Source organism: Triturus cristatus, chromosome 1_2 (assembly GCF_964204655.1).
Source record: "Triturus cristatus chromosome 1_2, aTriCri1.1, whole genome shotgun sequence".
In the NCBI taxonomy this organism is placed as follows: Eukaryota; Metazoa; Chordata; class Amphibia; order Caudata; family Salamandridae; genus Triturus; species Triturus cristatus.
Genome location: NC_140580.1, coordinates 530,680,940 through 530,700,248, shown reverse-complemented (window position 1 = coordinate 530,700,248; position 19,309 = coordinate 530,680,940). Strand labels below are relative to the sequence as shown.

General features: G+C 46.5%; 1 long non-coding RNA gene across 1 annotated transcript; it reads left to right on the top strand.

Annotated features, from left to right (window-relative positions):
• Nucleotides 1–529: 529 nt before the first annotated feature.
• LOC146867573 (uncharacterized) lies at nt 530–17,608 on the top strand. The gene is made up of 3 exons (XR_014961790.1): nt 530–1,236; nt 11,447–11,922; nt 17,273–17,608. It is a non-coding gene; the product is annotated as an uncharacterized LOC146867573 (long non-coding RNA).
• The last annotated feature ends 1,701 nt before the right edge of the window (nt 17,609–19,309 follow it).

Below are 19,309 nucleotides of genomic sequence, written 5' to 3'. Positions count from 1 at the left end.
CTCGTTCTTGAAGCAGCTTTACCCACAAAGAGGCGCAGCCAGTAACAACAAGTACATTCTAAAACAGTACTTGCTGCTTCCATAAACTACGAAAATGTCCATTTCTATAAATGCCTCGAAACTAAAGATAGTTGTGTGAGCTCATGGCCGCACTCCGAAGACGAGGAGCTTATGTAAGATATTTTTGCTCTCTGTGGTAGATGAACAGCACGCAGGGGATGGGAGCCGGATTCACCCTTTCTACACGTCCTGCAGGTATAGCAAGACTTCTCCCCTGAGCACATAAGGAGAGAGGGATTATCCTTGGTTACACATTCCACATGTGCAAGTTTCTTTACACCCTGCCATATGCATCTCTATGGGAGAGTAAACGCAGAAGGAAGATATCGAAAGTGAGGCTAGTGGAGTGACCTGCTGGTCACTGTTCTAGTGGCTATGTTACCAGCCACTCCCCGAGGGCTGGCTTACACCCCACCCCCATCCACCACAGGCGTCACAGGACATGTGACCCTGACAATAAAAGGTTCTGGGCGCACTTGCCCTGCACCAGTTCTACTAACCAACTATCCATGTCTGTGTGATTACTAATAATGCATGGGGGCCTAGTGCCCCACAGTATTACATTGGCGATGAGGATGGGACGACCTACGTGTGTAGCCGCCTTGTTGGTGTTTGAGGGGGAGAGTGCAGCCGGTATCAAGGGCACCTACTAGCGAGTAGGTGTAGGAAGCACCTAACGGCCCGCGGGACATGGAAGAAGCCTGTGGGGAGAAGGAGGTGATCGGAAGCCCACACCGCACCTGAGGTGCACATGAAGGTATGCTGGCTCCCGACCGCAGAAGGAACTGCGTGGTGAGGGCGAGAGGCCATAGCGAAGGTCTGCTGAGGCCCCAACTGGAGAGCGAGTGGGGGGCTGGACTGCCGAGATGCCGTCCTGCCACCGCACCCAGGGGTGAAGGAGGAGTAGATCTGATCAGCCATCGGGAAGAAGGTGAGCCCTGGGCTGAGTACGAGAGGAAGAGAAGCCGAGTAGGAGTAAGACATCCTACGTTTCTGGAGTGCGGAGCATGGCAGGTCAGCACACCTGGTGAAAAGGCCGCATTGGGCACAAGTGACACCCTGCAGGGGGACTGTGGCCGGCAAGTGGACGGCTCACGCAGAGGAAGTCGAGAGTTGGCGGTTGTGCTGCAGGACGGCGAGGCCTGTACTGTCACTGGGGCGCCGAGAAACTACACGGTGAGACCGCAGCAGCAGCGAAGCGCAAGATCTGATACGGCAGGGTCTGTTCAAAGAAAGGTGGCACTGGAGGGACAGTAGTCATCGCGGTGGGGAAGAAGAATTCTAACAGCGTCCTGGCCACGCTGAAGGCAGGAAAGAAATGAAGCCACTCCGGCCTTGAAACTATTAGGCGCTTCGGCGGCCGCTAAAAAAAATAATAGAGAAGAAGAAAGTGAAGCACCTACCTTTATGCTTCTTGTATAGTACCCACCCCCATTTCTGCCCTCACCAACTACTCCATATGAGTTGCCACTGATTTTCAACTCCCCTCAGGTCATTCTGGATCCTTGGCCCCTTGGCCCCCATTAGTTCTTATGCCACTCTTGCAACTGGATGCGCCTTCTCTACTCTTGGCTTCCCCTTAATGATCACTACTACCATGTGCCTTTGCTGCTTGCCTGACACTTTGCCTCCCTAGCTAGTATTGGCTGATCTAGTTGCCTATTTGCTCTGCCCATTAGCAAGCCCAGAGTCTTGCCCAGTCACTCCAGGAGCGGCCAGGGACGATGCTGCTATTGGCAACACTGGAATCACAGTCCCCTTTCACTCCATCATTCTTTTAGACCTCCTTCCTTCTTTCTCAACCACCTAATTGCAGTCATTACCCTTTCCCCCTGAGGTTCTCCTGGATACACCCTTAACACCCATATACGCTGTTTCTTCCGACTTTTTAACCACTAACTCAGCTGGTACTTGGCACTCAGCGCGGATCGCCTCCTTGTCTGCGTTTCCATCGTTGTCCCTGCTTTAGCAGCTTGCCCTTGTGGCTTTACGGTTTTGATCACTCAATCGTCTGCAGCGCAGTACTTCAGTCCGTTGTCACTTTAAAGAAGAGGGGGCAGATGTAGACGTATATATGGGAGGATGAGACTAATCATGCAGTATCATGCCAGATAGCTTTTTGCAAGGCCGGGCTGTTTTTAAGATGTCCAGTGAGAATGGCTTTGCCATAATTTAGGCGTGATAGAACACCTAACCTTACTGCTATCTTCAGGCCTTCAGATTGTAGGAACGTTTCACAGTTAAAAAGTACTTCGTAAAATGCTGTCTTTGGTAGGTTATTCTTATATGCCTCCAGATTAAGGGACATATTTATGTAGGTTTTGTGTTATCCTTCTGCCATGCAAGTGGGCGCAAGGGCGACACAAAACCTAAGTAGGATTTATCAAGCCAAGAAAGGCCACTTTGCGTTGATAAATCCAGAGTAACGCAACGCCGCAAAAAATCGCTGCGTTGCGTTACTCTGCACCTGGGAGGAGTTCCACGGGTAGAGTGTGGATGTTCTCACAGATTCACACATGGATTTTGGCACACTCCTGGATTTACTATCAGTGATAAACTTGGGAAAGCATCAGATTGCTGCGCTTCCCCAGGGGATGTCTAAGGAGGAGAAAAATCATGATTTCTCATCATTACTTTCTCTTTCTCTATGTGCTGCATTCTGCAGCACACACAAAGAAAGACGAAAACGCCATTAAGAACTGTTTTTGTGCAGGATGGTATCCCTTCCTACACAAAAACAATCCTGCCTGTAATGGAGACACCTTTGAACCATGGAGCAAGGGTGCCTGCATTTGCGTTAGGCAGCAAATTGAATGCTAGCACTGGGAAATGAGAGGAATGCACTGTATTATTTTAAATACTGCACATTCTTGTCCTTTCTCTATCACACAGCGCTGCAAGGTGACTTGCTGCACTGAGTGATAGCCTAATAAATATCCCCCCATGTCTTTTGTATGAAGCCTAGAGACCTGGATGATTGTACAGTCTGAGGTTCGATCAGGAGATTGATTGTAATTGTCTACTCTACATTCGAGAGGAAGTTTGTGTTTGGTGAAAGCAATACAAATATTTTTAAATGATTAAGTTCTAGATGTCTGCTTTTGTCAGTCTTTCTTGTATTTTTGCATTGAGGGGGCGGAGTTAGAGTTCAGGTAGATGCTGAATAGTAATCAGCTAATATTGAGCCTTGGGGAGTGCCACAAGTTACAAGAACAGACATTGAGAGCGCTTTGTCAATTTCCATGCATTGAAACTGGTGTGGACAGCAGAATACAAACCAATACAGTAACTCTTTTTTAATTTAAGGCCTTTGTGGGAGGATTCAAGTTCAATTAGTCAACAGTCAAGGATAAGTCTAATATGAGTAAAAGGCAATTCTCATTATTGTCAAAACCATTTAGAGTGTCACCCACAACAGTCACTGTAGAGGTAGGTTGTCTGTGCTATGGCCAGACCAAAGTCCTGACTGTGCACTTAAAAAAATTCCTTGAGTTACGAGACAACACAGTTTTCCAATATTTTCACCAGAAATACAAAGAAGTCCCTTGCTAAGATGAACATTTTTGGGTTAGATTGAATTCTCTCTTGCATTTTCAAGAAGAGTTTTTTAAAAAACAAAATAGTTTTTAATTTTATGAAGACCGAAACAGTACCGTGTTGAAGGGATGAGTTGAGGATTTCTAGGCAGTTTATAATCGTGAAGGGCTAACATTTTTTAGTGAGGCTAGATGAACTGGTTCAGCCTCATAAAAATGTTACCAATCTTTCATTGGAAATTTTGTGATAATTTATTGAAATGTGTCCAAGGGCTGTGGATGTTCTTGGTCATAGAGATGCCAGAGATAATCATGGCAGATGAGACAACTTCTTGCTTGAAAGAAAGGATTTTTTTATGGAAGAATTGTCAAATTCATTACATTTGTCTGTCATGATTTCTTCACAGTGACTTGCATGAATAAGATATTCAACAATTAAAACAACTTTCTGTATTTATTTCTTGCCTGACCTAACTGATAAAATGGTTTGCTATAGAACCCACCCCCCAGCCTTTAGTGCAGAAGGGAAGGAGGCAATGTTGGAAATTACCCATTATTGGTATTACATCCCCACAAGGTGGAAGCCCTCTACCAACTAGGGATGTTGGCGCAATTGTGGAAGCCCTGGCACATTAACCCACCTTCCCATACTTAAACCATACTGGGAAGCAGTACTGAAGGATATAAATGAAATCTTCACTATAGATAATTCATGCTTCCCCAGCTACATCTTACCTGGGTTCCCAAATAAACAGACTTTTCCACCACGCTCATATAAAGTAAAAACATTTGCACTTGCCGCGGCTAATCAAGTCATCGCGACTAAACGGGGCACAGAAAAGCTCCAGACCATGCAGAATAGCTCCACAGCATATAGAGCCTTGCATGAATGGAAAATATTACGGCCTCACTGGAAATCAAGCAACATGTATTTGAAAAAATGTGGGGCCCCTGCATAACATTCCGATCACAAGTGTGTAAGGAACTTTCTTGCCCCAATTATCTCCCAGTTTTGAGACTCCTTACGTACGACAGTCCTCCTAGTTGTCTCTGGAGGGATGTTGACTCCATCTGATACAGAGTTATTTGAGTGAGCCTAAAACTATGGACTGCCTTAGTTCCACTGTCTACGCCATGTGGTGAGGGATATTACTACTCCCTGTTTATCCCTCGTTATTCACCCACAATCAAGCCCTTTTCTCCTGATATATGTGCCCTATCACATTACCACTCCCTTTCTGACTCTATCCTCACCAGTCAATGGTTGTAGGTGAGTGAATGTGTTAATTCGTTGAAAGTGAACAAATAGATTTGAACCTTAAAATGGTTCGCTTTGGCTGCTTGTGTGAGATCACGTCCGTGGAAGGTTGTTAGGTTGACCACCCCTGACGGGTGCTCCGGGCTGGCCCAGTCCTTGCCTATTCATCTCCAAGTGAACTGTGTTTCTTTCCCTCTTTAATCTACCCTGAAAAATGGATTAAAAAAGTGTCACTCATAAGCCCTCCTACCCTGAAATAAACGGCGTGGTAACTCCAGGGCACAACAGCATAACAATTCTCCCGGGGAACAAAAGCATGAAACATTTTGTCTGTAATACCCCTGGGGCATCCAACCAAAAAACGTTCTCTGTATCCCCAGGGGGCCCAAGCACATGAACTAAGTCTACCAGTTGTCTCCTAAAAATCTGACCACCAGAGAGCACAGCTGAATCAGTTCTGGGTGTTCCTGCCACTTGTTCGAAATAGGTGTGAAGCGATACATCTCCAATTTTTGACCCTCATTTGCCGTTTTCTTCAACTGGTCAGCATGAGTCTTTTTTTCCTTCCTCTCTTTTTGCTACATTGTTTTCTTCTTGCTTCTTATTTTTTCGATTCTCCCTTTGGGCGGTCTCGAGGAAGGCTTAGCCAATCAGATGTTCCAGTTCCACAGCCCCACTGCGCTGGAGCATATGGTTTAATTTGGCCGGTTTTTTTTCTTCTAAAGGATGGCCTGTGCTGCACCACACCGCATCTAATCGTTTAAACTGTGTCATTAAAACAAAAAGCCAACGTGTTACAACAACATGTCCAGGCAGTCAGAGACATCACGGTGATTGCTGCAGGCTTGCACATACCTGAATCTAGGAGAGCACGATGTGCACGCCCCCCCCCCCCCCCGACAGCCACGAGACAGGGACATCACATCTATACCAGGGTTCACCTCAAATACCCCTAGCAGCGGCTGCTTTATTTTAGGAATCTTTTCCGCACATGAGAGCTTGTAGTCAAACATTTTAAGGATAGTAGAACACGCATGGGCAATGCCAAACGGTCGGGCTCATCAGTGAAAGTGCCTCCCCAGTCCCTGATGACTTGGGCACTCAATATATGGCATGTATACACTCTGTTGTCCATTCTTGCACTCATACATCCATCCATCCACCTGTTGACTCATTCTTGTATTCAACCATTTATCCATCCACTGTAAAGCCGACAGAAATCCAACAAGTGTATTGAATTTAAACTGAAAGAATAAAAGTAGAAAAAGGAAAATTTGCCGCTACGTAAACTTTTGCGGCACATGCTTGTAATAAAAATAAGATTAAATATGCAGCAGGGGGCAATTCTGCAGTGATATTGTACATAGCATATCTTTGTTTCAAAGTTCCAATATAGCTGCCACATTTAGAAGCAATGTGTCGACCGTCTTTGCGCAAAATATCTGCGATATGCACAATACCCATGGGCTGCTCCTCCGCTATGGTGGAGGTTATCGCCCCACTGCTTTCAAGCAGTGCAGAAGCAAAAACATAAAATGATAATAACTTTCAGTTATTATCATTTTATATTTGCCTGCTTTGCGGGTGGGCGAGGCTGCTCTGCGAGCAGGGCAATGGAGTAGTGGTTTTCTCACTCCTAAAAGTGTGGAATGACTGGTCGGCCCTCTCGGGCCGCCAAAACCAGTCATGTGCACTTTCCCACTTCTCCATGGAGGCTGCATTGTAGCCTGCATGGAGAACAGGGCCACCCCTACAACCCCTGGCTGAGCGCCATGGCACGGCGCTCAGACCAATCACAATGCTGCAATTGCAGCATTGTGATTGGCTTAGGGGACAGGGGCGGCTCCTCCACTAGGGCAGTGGCGCGTCGCCTCACTGATTTCTCGCAGTGCGAGAAGCAGAAACATAAAATGGTAAAGCAGAAGTGTTTGGTTGCAAGCAAGTGGGCGGGGCTGCTGTACGAGCAGGGCGACTGGGCAGGGGAGGAGTGGTGTGCCCACTCCTGAGTGAGCATGACTGGTTTGGTAGGCCCTCTAGGGCCGCCCAAACCAGTCATGCGCACTCTGCCCTTTCGCCATGCAGGCTGCAGTGCAGCCTCCATGGAGAAAATGGCCTCCCTAAAAATGCCTGGCTGGACGGCGTCCCCACCAATCACAACGCTGTCATTGCAGCGTTGTGATTAGTTTAGGGGAGGGGAGGGAGGCTACCTGCTTCCTGTTCTTGTGCCGGAGGCTGGAGCTCTGAAAACGCGGTACCCGGCCCGGCCAGCAGACAGGTACGTTTTTTAAAATTAATTATTAAATTTACCCCCCTCCCTGCGTGACCCCCGCCCGCGATTAATGCCAGCCACAACTGATAGGGAAGGGAGCCTTGCTGCCTGCTTCCTGTTCTTGAAATCAGAAGCAGGAGAGCAGGAACTGCAATGAAGGACTGGGAGGCTGCAAGGTAAGCAATTTTTCAAAATTAAACTTTTTTCCCTCCCTCCCTCCCGCAATCGCGACGTGACCCCTGCCCGACCCTCCTCATTTGGCCACTCTGAAACTCTGGAAATAAAACTACAGACTGGGTGCTGCCAAAAGGTGGGCATTTTGAAGGCACTGTTCCTGATGAACTTGGGACTCTGCCACTACTATACTCTAAACTCCTTGTGTTTGTTAATGGTTGTTTTTCCCCTCATTTTGCTTTACGATGAGGGACCAGACAAGGCTGCTCTCTGTCCCCTTTTCTGTTTGTTCTATGTTTGTAACCCTTCATGGAGGGTACTGCCCCTGAGAAACTTGGGACCCTGGCAGAAATAACAAGCCCAGTAATTATGTTCCTCCTGAGAAGAACCACCCATTGAGGATTTGCACAAAATGATGGCAAAAATGCAGAAAGACTTAACAGGTTCACGCTTAGAGACCGCCTCATTAGCTTCTCAGGTCGCTCAATTCAAAACCCAAGTAGGCACGCACACTGTTCCTGTACCGTGGGAGAGTTGTACATATGGTACCTAATCCGCTACCTCCCATGACCGTCTCAGTTAGTGTTCCCACTCCTGTACCATTAGCTGCACCCAAACGTTTCTCAGGGGATCCCACTCGTGTTCACATGTTCCTGACCCAGGTCCAATTATGGTGAAGCCAAGCTAGTTCTCAGATGCCAGTCCTGAATAGCATTTTTAATATCCCAGAAGATGCTGCCTCATTGGCAGTTCCTCTGGTGAGTATGGGCGATCCAATTTTATACAACTTAAGAGACTTTCAAAAAGAATTCAAGAAAGTATTTGATCAGAGAATAATTACCAGATTTGCCAAAAGAGAACTAATAAAATTGAGGCAAGGTAATAATAAGGTATTGATTAAATAGCTCTGCACCATATTACTAGTGAAAATAGGCACGCAGTTCCTCTGATTTCTGTTCTGCTCGACCAAATAAGATCTGTTACCATATATTCCAAATTGGATCTACGTGGGGCATTGCACCTGGTAAGAATCAGAGCAAGGAATAAGTGGAAAATGGCATTTCACACTTGTAATAACATTTATAAGTATTGTGGTATGCCATTTGGAATATGCAACTCCCCTGTTGCATTTCAGTTCTTTGTGAACGATGTCATCCATGAATTCTCAGATCGCTTTGTCATCATTTGCATTGATGATATTATCATCTATTCAAACACTCTAGATGAACATGTGATCCATGTTAAAACAATCCTCGAGACCCTTAGACAACATGGGTTATTTTGCAAAATTACAAATTTTGAGTTCCGTTGCTCTCAGGTGGAATTTTTAGGCTTTGTTCTCACCTCACAAGGCATCACTATGTCACAAATAAAGATAAAATCAGTTCTGGATTGGCTGAGACCACAAACTTTCAAGGACATACAACGATTTATCGTTTTCACCAATTTTTATTGGCATTTCATTAACCCCTCCTTCTCTACAGTGGCCCCACTCCCGAGCTTACTGAAAAAGGGAGTCGCCTTTTTGTGGATTAACGAAGCTGAAAATGCATTTCAGAATCTGAAGGGAGCTTTCACGACAGCCCCAATATTAGCACCTCCTGACACCACAAAGCCATTAATTGTGGAAGCTTATGCTTCTGACGTGGCTATGGGGACTTTAACGTCTCAAGTACAACCAGGTACAATTCAGCTAAATCCAGTAGCACATCAATCAAAGAAGGTCTTACCTGCTGAACTCAATTATACTATTTGAAAGGAGAAATACCTTGCTATTCCCTTAGCCTTCAAGGAATGGCACCATTACCTGTGAGGGGCTAAGTTTCAAACTACTGTGTACACAGATGATAGAAACCTCCATTTCCTACGATGCACCCTGTTGGAATGAAAATGTTTTCGTTATTCTGTCTGTGTATTATTCTATGTAAGTTAGCATTCGCTGCATCATTTTATGTTTGGCCGCCATTTTGAACCATGCTCAACACTGCTCCTTGCCTCGTCGAGAAAACGGGTTGTGGAGAGTTTCATTTCTCAAAGGTTGGGCCTTGCTTTGCTAATGAATACACCGTTCTTATTATTGCGCATACCTTTCACACTAGATAGAGGCCTTTTCCCACTAGGCTAGTGGCGGGCACTGTCAGAGTGACCTTGGATTGGAGATAGTGTGTGCCTGGCCTCACAATCAAAACCTATCCTTCTGTACTTCTTTGTTTAGCTGCATCTGCTCAGAAAATTCCATTCTGGGCGTACCTTCATTCGTTCTGAATTGTACATAATGTATCTCCATGTTTGCTGATGTCAGTCCTCTCTGCAGCACCCCTAAGATACTGGGAAGACGGGGCTCCGCTCAAGTGTATCTGAATAAACATATATTGATTTGTAGTCTCTATTGCCTGACTGACTCTTCATTTGGTATGGAAGGCTGAGAGGTGGTCGTGAGTGACCTGGGTGACCCTAAACGGGCCACTGCCTTCAACCCAAGACTTGACTCTCAGGCAATTAAGGTGAACACTTTTCTTCACTGAGTCTGACTTTATTATCACTTTGCGACCCGGAGCAGCAGATCATGAAGCTGATTGTTTACCTTGCCACAATAAATCCCTAAGAGTAGGAGCATCTCCAAATCATTGGGATATCTCAAACTGCTGAGATTTTACAAGAAATATAAAAAAAATTGTCCTTGAAGGATATGATATCCTGAGCCGCACAAGAAAAAAACATCTTTAAGCAAAAGAACTTAATTTCTCATCACCCATCAGCACAAGAAATTACATCACAGAACCCTCCACCCTCCCAGGACCTATTTAATTAAATCCGTGCCTGTCCACGCCTGGACCACGCCCAGCGCCAGGAACCCTGGTTCAATCAGCACCCAGTGATACTCCTCAGCACTTCTTGGGTCGCTAGACCCCGGATGCTGTTCCCCAATTGCTCCTGGGCTGCATCTCACACCATGGTAGGAGATTTCACCTGCGCCGACTGCCGGTTCTCTGGCAACTACACATTCACCCCCCACGCAAATACTGAAAAAGCCCTCAACACCCCGCCCAAAACATACGCCACACGAGCACCAAGAACACTACATGCCACAATAAATTTGCACCCTTTTCAACATATACATGACACCGCTTGCCAACACCATCTGATCACAAGACATCACAGTCATCTCATACGCTGATGACACACAACTCATCCTCTCCCTGATGGACAAAACAACCACTGCCAGAAACAACTTTACCAACTGCATGACCATGGCAGCAGACTGAATGCAAAACACCTGCCTGCAGCTCAACTCCGACAAGACATAAATTCTGGTCTTCGGCAACAAGACCTCCCCATTGGGACTCCACTTGATGGCCATCGGAGCTAGGACTAACACTCATAATTCACACAAGAAATCTAGAGATCATCCTAGACGACAAGCTCAACATGACAGCTCAAGTCAAAGCAGTGTTCACCTCCTGCTTCCACTTCCTACATGTTATTGATATCAATGTACGCAATGATACATGCATGTACAAAAACGAAATCAAATCACTGTTGTCGAAATCTCCCGATATGACCTCCCCATCAACCCCAGGTAGGAAATACATGGCCAGACAGGCTCTACAAGAAATACGTGGCCAGGCAGGCCCTACGCCCTAGGTCTGAGGCTACTGATTGACAGATCACAGGTCAGGTGGCATGTAACCGGCAGGACAAATGCTCAAACAGGAAAAACCCAGATGAGCCCCACAGATAGGCAGTGACACCACAATGGCTCTGGGAGATTGGCCCCAATAAAATGCACATGGCCCAAAACACCATAAAGTTAGATGCCACGTGAAGTTAGGAACACTCAGCCAATCAGGACACAGCACACACAACACCAGCAGTGATCATGCGCACCCCGTGCCAGACATCTGGACACGTTACCCATTGGCCCTCATGGTGTCCATGCAACGTCAAAACCCACCTGCATTTGCCATCATATGGGAGAAATGAATTGTTTTATGATGCTTCGAGAAATGTATAAAATGACATTCAAAACTATTGTACTTTAAATCAGTCCTCAGACCCGTTTCTGTATGCTGCACTCCTAGCCGCAGTGTTTAATTAAATCAACTGTTCCTGTTTTTACCAAACTCCTCTTGTCTTTGTTTTTTCAAGGTAAATTCATATTTGAGCAACATTGTGCTGAGCCAGATAGGAGAGACTGGTGCTTCAAACCCGACTGCAGCCGAAGGAAAGGACCCCGCCCTGACATATTCACATCAGCCAGCAAGGAACGTGAGCAGACGCCGAAATTGATTGAAAGGTCTGGTGAATCCGCAAGGCAGAGGTCTGTCCTGAAGCAGCCATCAATTGGGTAATGAACTACATGTGATCCACAGTGCCAGCATTTGGTGTTTGGCAAACAAGGAAGAAGCACACAAATTTACCCTGAGCACCCTGCGACTTTCAGAAGTCTGACATATTGCCACTTGATCCATCCAAACTGAGTAGTCGCAAGGCAGCCTTGGAAGCGACCCTGCCCAGGTCACCTTTTTTCGATAGCCAACATGCTGGGAAAGGTGAAGGTTGTCCCCTGGATGTGCTACAGGGGCGTGGCCTCACTGCTGGGACCGCTGGGCGTGATACAGATGGTACGCATAAGCCCTTAGTGTGACATGGGATCTGCACCTTTATCTTATTTTTTAGTCTAAAGGGTTTTCTCAGTTCTATCTGTTTCTTGCCACTGTTGGTATCCGAAAGATTTGAGAGGTGTTGTTCGCTTTAACCGCTCTGGGTGATACAGATGGCATGCATGACCCCGTGGTTTGATATAGGGTGTAATTTAGATGTTTGGGAAATTTTGACCTTGAAGATTATGTGTAGCTTGTGCAATGTCAAAGGAGGGCCTGTGGTAGTCAAGTTATTCCTTGTTTCCACGTAAATTGTCATTATCTTTGTCTCTTAGCCGGGCTCACTTAATCCCATATACCTCGCAAAGCCTCCCCTCATCATCAGGTAGCATGCGCTAAGGAGCGGGCTAAGGTGTTTGATTTTTACAAAGACATCATTCTTTTATGTCAGTTTCATTTTCCTCCTCTCTCTCTTCATTCTGGTTATTAATTGCTGCATTCTTGATGTTGTGGTGCTGGTAAAGTGTTGCAAATGCATGTCTGGTCTTGAGTGTTGTATTCTGTTAGTGACTTAATGTGCTTATGAAGGCGCCACTAATTCTTATAATCGTTTTTCCATATCTGCTGTTTTTCTGCTCACACGTTTTGAACTAACCATTGCACTTTTTTCAGCTTGTGATCCTTCATATGCATTTTTTGTTTGTGTTTATTTCTATCCTGATGCATTTATGGAAATAGTATTGAGCTCGTAGAAGTAGTTGAAACCAGTAATTCCAGTGCATTTATTTCCCCAAGATCAGAGTAGCTACTAATAATATTATAATATACTACTAATATTAATTAACCCAGAGAAACTAGAGCATATCAGTCCCTCAAAATGTTCTCAGTTAAGATAGAGTCGCCACTAAAGCACATACAAACTAGGTTCCCCACACAGATAAAAACACTTTAAAAGTATTGCCATTCATGGCATGCACACACGAAAGCACACGCATTCCCCTGGCCACGGGGGGGGGGGGGGGGAGGGGGACATTCAACATCAAAATAATCGAACACACAGGAACACACATTCGGACAAAATAAGTAGGACAAAAGAAGACCAGAAGAGAGGCACTGCTTGAACTATGTGTCATTTTGAGGAGGCCCAGACTGACAATCTTATCCTAGAACCTGCAAGGAAGACGTCTGTGTCTCCCCCACTGTATGTTGGAATGGAGGTGCTCGCTCCGATGCCTGCCATCCCCAGAATTAGGTTATACAAATCCACTGGTCGCGGGAGCTGGGGAGCCCACTCTGAACAATAAACTACTAGATCCAGATGCCTGCTATCCCAAGAATTAGGTTATACAAATCCACTGATCGAGGGAGCTGGGGAGCCTCCCCCCCTCCCCCCCGAACAATAAACTACTAGATCCAGATGAGGGAGGCCAGCAGGCTACCAGGCCCAGGCAGTCCCAGCATCAGCTCAGTCCAGTGCTAGAGCTCCTCGAAGCTCAACCCCCATCCGTCGCGCTCGAACCATCGAACCCCTGCGACACAGAGAATGTGCACTCCTACTTGTCTGGGTGAATGCACTCGGGTGACCGGGAGATACATAGCAGTACTGGACATCGATATAAGCAGTGGAGGTGATGAGAGGGGCCCCAAGCCAAAATGTGCCCACTACTGCAGAAGGGCATGTCAGGGATCATCCATGTGTCTTGGGCCCCGATGCATAAGGAATTGACGCCGCTGATGGATGGGGCAGGGAATTGGATCTCATGTTTTGAAAAGAATACTGCGGGGATAAACCTAGTAATAGGCAATGTCAAACGTCTACTAAGCAGTCTCATCATAGAGTAGTGTAAAACTGTGTTTGCCTGAGCCTGCATCCCAGTAGTCATGCTGTCAAACAAAGAGCATGGCAGACCTGCATTCAATTCATACAGACACCTAATATGGACGGCCATGAGGGAAATATTCCATGATCGTCCAGATGTAGGTGGATTGATGGCAGAAAGTATGAAGCCTGGGGAGACCATAACGGACTTTCTAGATAGGTTGAGGGAAGGATGGGGGCAAGAGACAGGCCAGACATAGACCGATATGGGCCCCCAGGTCGCATTTTTCTACAAAATCCTCAAAAAAGGGCTGCCCACCAAAATACAAAGTGGATTGGACAGCGTACTAGGGTTGGACACCAAACCCTGACAGGAAATATATGCTCACATTTTACATTATTACAGAAAGAAACAGGAAAAAGACAGGTATGAGCAAGGGAAAGGCCAGAGAGACACCACCAAATTGGTCAAGCGCACATTGAAAAAGACAGTGTTCGAGTGGGTGGCGCTGGTTGCTAGTGTACATTTGATACCTGCCTCGAAGGGGGCTACTCCGCGAAACCCCAGAGGGTTTCAACCCAGTAACAACGGCAGAGGTCAGGTAAGTTGGCAGCAGCTGGACATCAGAGAATGTTATTATTGCCATCGAATGAGCCACATGGCTGACCGATGCCTTTTAAAAGCTTATCATGAGCAGATATTGATAAATCTGGGTCAGTCCCTGCAGAATCCCCATCCTCAAAACCAAGCACAGGTAACCTGAATGCATCATACTCTCAGCCACAGGGAGGTCAGGCAGCCACTGCAGCAGGGAACAGCTGGTTGGTCAAACATGTGGCGACAGCAGCAACAGAAAGGAACTCCAGCCAACAAGGACTTCAGCATGGATGGGGCAACTGTCTGGGGAGGCAATGACTTTACACTTTTACTCAATCGCAAAAACCCACCTACGTAGTAGATTCAAACCCCCAAGACAGAACAAATGTATGATGTTACAACGCGTGGTGTTACCACGCGGTAGGTAACAATGCGGTCATTACAACAACCGCGTTGTTACTACTCGTGGCATTACATCGCAAGTCGTTTCAACGACTTGCGCTAGTTGGCGCGCTGGGCTTAGGAATAGTATAAATTACTATTCCTAGTCCAGTTAGCGCAACAGCAGGGAAGGTGTTGGATTTAAAATCCAACACATTCCCTGGTGTTGCACACCATCTAGCGCAAGTCATTGAAATGACTTGCAATGTAATGCCACGCGTGGTAACAACGTGGTCGTAATGACCGCGTTGTTATCTACCCGCGTGGTATTGCCAGCATTGTAAACGCTGTCTCCCAAACAGAACATACACTTCACGCACACCTCAATACACATTTCAAAATAAAGACTAGTAATACAACATTAGGAAAGTATTTACTTGTGTACGGGAAACTCAGGGCTGCTGTACATTGTGTCAATTGGGAATCCACACTAGAATCTGTCATTCAGGTGCCCACAGGAGCCTAAGCTCCACTCTGCTGCTGATCCCCCAGGGCTGGGTTGGCTGGCCACACCTCGCGGGGAAGGCACATTGATAAGGCGGCAGGGCGGCTCCTCATCCAGTGCATAAAAGTAGGCACCCGGGTCCGATTGGGATGGGTTCTGATTGCTAGATCAAAAGGACGCCATTCTAGGGTGTCTGGCCTCGGACCAAAATTCTTTCATGCCTTGTGGTGCCAACCACATCCAGTAGCCTCCAGGCCAATGGAGGCCTCATTTCAGCTCCGAAATGAGGCAATGTTCCAGAGTTGGGAGCCAGACCTCCTGTTCCACAGTTGGGATGATGAGACCCCATAATGTCCATAGCACGCATAAAACTCTCACCGTTCACAAACCTCCTCATGGGGGAGTCAACATGGAGCTCACTAGAACAATTGATCATCCCAGTCCATTACCTGCGTTAGACAAAATTTGACGAAGTTCAGGCCTGGTATCGGACTCCCCACTAAGCAATATTATGGGCCTTATTATGAATCTGGTGGTCCACAGACTGCCAGACTAGCAGGGGCGCTGCAGTGGCAGTCTTCTGACCGCCCCATTAGGACCAGGGTGGTTGGGCCACCCTGGGGCCACCGCAACCGCCAGGTATCAGAGATTCCTGGCGGTGGCGCAGCAATCTTGAGGCCGCAATATGCTTGGTGAGGCCACTGTGGCCCCACCAAGCATATTACGAGTTTCCTCACCACCACACATTAATTGACCGTCATGAAAAGTGTGATGGTGAAGAAACAAAGTGGGTCCTACAGGGTCCCCTTGTGCCTCAATCCATGTGGATGCACACAGGGTGGCACAACATGTGCCCACTGTGTGCATGCACACCAGTACCTGCATGGCATTGACTGCACCAGTCCATGCCGTGCAGGTACTGCCTTTGACATTCCCATTGCGGTGCCTTTCATAGGCACCGCCCTGAGAATGCCAAAGAACTACCCACCAGACAGTAGAAAGCTTCTAATCAGGCGGGCGGTTCAAACATGAGTTTGGCGGTGTGGGGCATTCCTGCTCCCACACCACCAAACTCATAATAAGGCCCTATGCCTCCTCCTTTCCCTCATAGTTATCCAAGCACCCAAAGCCTGCTTGTCGGGTCATGTCCCTCCAAAAGATTGTAGCATGTCACCGGTTGCAAGTCTTGGGTAGAAAGTAGTCGAATGGAAAGGGGGTGCCAGAAGAGGAAAGTCTGCAAAAAATCCATCACAGCTCCATGTGGGGCACTCAGAAATAGGCTCACCACTGAATCCAGCCTAGCGACCAAGCTGACAACACACAAGGCCATACACACACTGTCTAAGGGAGCAGGTAAGCCCAATCTCAGACACCACCATATCAGAAACACATGGGTGCCGCGGGACAGGTCTTCGACTCCCCTCTGGTAAACGACAATGGAAATAACCAAATCACTTGAAAACTTAGGGAAACACCGAAGATACCAGCAAAAAGATGCCCAAACTATCCCAAAAAGAGCCCTCTAGAATAAGGACGTAGTAAAGACACCTGGCACAGTTAAGGAGGGTTCTACTGCTCATCGTGTGCTGGGACTTGAGGGCTATACAAATGACCCCAGAGCACACTGTGATCACCCACAACACCTAATTATGGGCCATTCCCTCTTTACACATCACCCTGTGCACCTGTAGGTCAAAAGGCACATCCCTCACTCCCTGACTAGGGGAGGCAGGATATTAGTCATCCAGCAACAAACCTAAAATGTTACTTAAAGAACCCAGACCATCCACAGGCTCATAACAAAATATATCCTTTCCTATCATGGGGCGGGGGAGCCAACAACCCGTAAGCAAGAATTAAGGTGACCCTTGAATAAATACCTGTTGTCTGCAAAAATGTGAACACCTTGATTGGGGACCATCTTTTGGTGCTCACCAAAAATAAGATTTATGAATGTAAAAGTGCACCCCTAAAAAAACACACAGCACAAGAATTCACAAGAATGATTGATGAGGATGCAAATGTTTTCTAACAACTTAACCAACAAACAATAACTCTTATCCAACAGGTCTGCAAAAGAGTCGCAAAAGTTCACCACCCTTGTAGCGCCCCACCATCTATGCAGCAACCACTCCCATAATCCTAACCAAGACCCAAAAGCGCAAGTCCAAGACTTTGAACTTTTATCGCACTTTTACACCAAACTCAATCTTCTCCAAAGAAAGGAAATCTCCCAATCACTGGAGGAACACAGACATCTTTCCTGGATCCATCCCCAAGATCTGCAATGTCCCACAAGTTATGTATTGTTGTTTAATTGTATAGCCTCTGTTTACTGTGGGTGTGGCCGAATCAATATGTTGATAAAAGATCTGCCTAGTTAAATAAAGCCCACCTGACATTTGCACAGTGATTGCATAGAGACTTCTCCAATGTCACCTATAATTACTCTAAACAACACTTGTATTCCACACGCACTACACATTGCACTCTTACACAACACATGGTATCAGCACATGAATACCGGGGGCGCCCAGACTTCAGCCAGGTTATGCTACATCTGTTCACTGATCCGCACGCAGTAGGCACAGAAAGGCTTTCCTTGTCCCAAGAGAGAACCCCTGAAAAAAAGTGAGATGCCTTGTCCACCTGTACTTATGTAGGATTGGGGCCAAGATACAACCCATCAGAGTGACACCCCTAGAGTAGTAGTAAATGTAACACATTACGAGACAAATCCCACAGCCCTCTACCTCTTCACCGATCCTAGGGAGATTCAAACAGAGCTAGATAGGATGTGCAAGCGGGGCACCATAGGGGATGATACTCTTTGGCCTGAGATTTCCCCGAAAAACTTTCTTGGGGGTAGTAAAGCCACTGCTCCAGTGTACAAACATGTCCACTCTTGCATCCGTCTGTGATCCTAGGGTGGCCCTTAGCGTGTCTGGTGCATTCCTTGTATTTCAATGGTAAAGGAAAGATTCCACTCTGCACTAATGGGAAATGTAAGGCAATATTGCAGGTACCAGATATGCAATGGGGCACCTCCACGCTGATGGGTACCTACTGGCAATGGGGTGAATTCGCCTACACCCAGATTTTCCCCGGAGGACAAGGCCTGTGCACCCTGGTCACTATACACACCCCTACCCTGGTTGTTCTAGGAGAAGATCTGTCAGAGTTGTACCAACATCCACTACAGTAGAAAACAACTCTATTGTATCAGGCTTGAGAAAAAAGAACTGCTGGTTATTTTGACTGAGCTTAGTTCAAGCACATTCTGGAAGAATTCAGACAGTTTTCTGACACACAAGTCAATGCGGGAGGGTTCATACCTTTCTTCACAGTGCAGACAAGAGCAAATGCCCTCTGGTTGCAAATAACCAGATTGGAGAATATGAACATGATGAACAGTACTGAGCTTGGCCTTAATGCAATCAAGGAAGAACTAAGAACCATCCACCTCATGGTGATGCAACATCAGTATGTGTTGATGTTGATGACCAGAATGGAGGGAGGGGTGTGTGCCAAGATTGGTGCATCTTGTTGCTTGTTCATCCCACGCAACGATATGAACAATGGGACTCTGACTTTGCCATCCAATCACTGTATCTTTTACAAACCAACATGCATAAGAAAGGTGGTGCCCCATAGCAGGACTGGCACATCGGCTGGCTTTCCTGGCTCCCCCCAGTGGATGACAAGACAGTGCACATCATTGCTGCCTAGTCTCATTTTTGTATTGTTTTTGTGTGGTTTCCTACAAGTGGGGGTTTATTGCTGTAAATACGCAATCCTCAAATTGGGTAGAATGTAAGTAACTAGGGGGCATATTATCAAGCACGGCGTTACAATTATCGCCGCTTTAGCGGCAGAAAACTGCCGCTAAAGCGGCGATAATGGGCTTGATGATATGCCGCAGAGAATTCCAATAGAAGCCCATGTTGACACCAGAACATGGGCTTCTATGAGAATTCTCAAGGGCATATTATCAAGCCCATTTTCGCCGCTTTAGCAGCAGTTTTCTGCCGCTAAAGTGGCGATAATTTTAACGCAGTGTCTTGATAATATACCCCAAGGAAGTAGTGATTGTTAAAACTGAAAC